The sequence below is a fragment of the Peromyscus maniculatus genome, chromosome 9 (genome assembly GCF_049852395.1).
Source record: "Peromyscus maniculatus bairdii isolate BWxNUB_F1_BW_parent chromosome 9, HU_Pman_BW_mat_3.1, whole genome shotgun sequence".
Lineage (NCBI taxonomy): Eukaryota > Metazoa > Chordata > Mammalia > Rodentia > Cricetidae > Peromyscus > Peromyscus maniculatus.
Genome location: NC_134860.1, coordinates 104569249 through 104571806, shown reverse-complemented (window position 1 = coordinate 104571806; position 2558 = coordinate 104569249).

The following is a 2558-nucleotide window of genomic DNA, read 5'->3' as shown; positions in this document are numbered from 1 at the left end:
TAACAATTTATATTAAATATGGACTCCAAGATGAAAAAAGTAATTTTTACTATAATGTTTTTAAATGATAGTATATATTCTATGCAATCAAAGGAAATAGCTTTAAAATATATGAAATGTCTTAAGCTAAAATCAAAGAGATAGAAGTATGTAACAATGAATTTTCATTGAATCATTGTTTTTAATGGAAAATGTAGGAATTCACAATGATATAAGAAAATTAATGTTTCATGATGACAAAAATTTTAGTTTAACAGTAAAATGGAGCAATCATAAAGAACCAAATAGAATATAATTGTACATAGAGCACATTCAGGCAGAATTCAACAGAAGAGAGATAAACCTACATTATTGGTAAGACTCTTCATCCATCCCTGGAAATTAAAATACATGAGCAGTACTAGAGAATTGACACAGTAGGTAAACTGCTTACCACGAAGACATGAGAACTGAGTTAGAATACTCACAAGCCATGGAAAGCTGTGCCACCCAGCACAATGTATAATCCCAGTGTCTTACAGGGAAATAGGAAATGGGGATGGGATTCCACAAGCTCACAGACAAGTTCACTTGTCATATGCAGTGGTATTAAAGCCCTCCATCAAAGAATGTATAAGACAAGAACCAACACACAAGATTGTACTCTGACTCACAAATACACCATGGCATGTAGATGTAACCAACCATCTTATTAAATTAGAAACTCAGAACCAATGCAAAGAAGAAAGCCAAGAGATCAGAGCTAAGAGCCCTAACGCCTACTGCTAACCTCTTAAGCCAAGAGACCTCTCTGAAAGAGGGCTACTTCCTGTGTGTTTGTCTTTATATAGTCTTTCTGTTCTGCCTTCTCATTGGTTGTAAACCCAAACACGTGACTGCCTCGTCACTGCCTGAAAGTACAGCCCTCCAGGTCTTAAAGGTGTGTGTCTCCAATGCTGGCTGTATCCCTGAACACACAGAGACTTACCTAGCTCTGCCTACCAAGTGCTGGGATTATAAGTGTATGCCACCACCGTCACACTCTTACTATGGCTCTAATAGCTCTGACCCCTGGGCAACTTTATTTATTAACATACAATTAAAATCACATTTCAGTACAAATAAAATACCACCATAATGGCTTATGCCTTCTTAACACACACACACACACACACACACACACACACACACACACACACACGGAGCATGCATGCATATACATTCATATACAACACAAATGCAAATACCCAATGCATAAAGTATAAATACAAGCACATAATAAAAGCAGTAATATTATTGATTATCTGAATAAGGCTATCCATCACTTTGGTTTAATTTGTCTTCATAGAATACTGTATTCAGAATTGTTATACATACAGGTTTTAAACTGAATTTGAATTTTCACCAAGATATTCTAGGACTAGTTTAAAAGATAAAACTCAATGTTATCATTCAAACCAAGTGGTTATGCATTTTAGAGAAAAATCTGATGTCAACAAATGCTTGTTTTGTGAGATAGATTCTGAAAAGAAATTAATGACTTAACTTTCTGCTATAACAAATTGTTTAAAGTATTTTGAATTAAATCCAAACTGGTAAAAAATAAATAAATAAATATAATATGGTTAGTATCATTATCAGTTTGTTCAACCTATTTTTATTGTGTCTTGTAGATTAATTTGGACCATGATAATTTTAGTAGTTTAATTTTGACTAACATCTAATAATTGTACAATATTCTGTATATAATATTATTGGTTTCTAATTTCTTTTCCTGTGGTAAGACAAAGTACTCTGAAAGGTTTCCATATGTGAAGCTCTCTTGAGATTTATTTTATGACCTAGCAGTCAAATTATCCTAGTCAACATTCTTTGTTAACTATAAAAATGGGAGACAAATCTTTTGTGATGCTTCTTTTATACATAAAATTTATTGAATTAATTAATGATGTGCTATTGTCTCTTTCTTTATCCTACTTGTTTTAAGTATTCAAGACAACTGGTAAGAATCTTTTTGATAAGAATAAATGAAGTAATAATACACAAAGACTGGAAACTGTGAGATAAACTATATTCATAAAATTAGTATATAATTCTATAAATTTCACCAGATGGATCAAGAAAAAAATTCAAAACTGTTATGATTGATGAAATGATTGATATAATTGCTGGCAACACAGACAGCTGAAGAATGACAAGTCTTCACAGCATCAGGAATTCTATAACTCATAGGCATGAAACTAAGCCTTACAGTTACCCAAATCTATAACTAAAGGGTCATCAAAGTAACTGAGTATTTGTTCATGTAAGTTATTGGTATTCACATATCTCTGTTGAGACCAAAGAGACAAACTGAACAATCATCCAAGTGACAGCAGTAATAACAGCTAATGAAAAGGGTGTGTATAATACTACATTTGTACTCTCCGAATTTGGGAATCTGAAAAGGGTAGATTGAAATTTCTAGGTAAGGCTGATCTATAGAGTAATAAAGTATCTCAAACGATAAACAAATAAAATGAAGAAAAGTTTCTCATTTCTATATATGTCTAGAAATATTGTAGTTATTTAAGGCACAT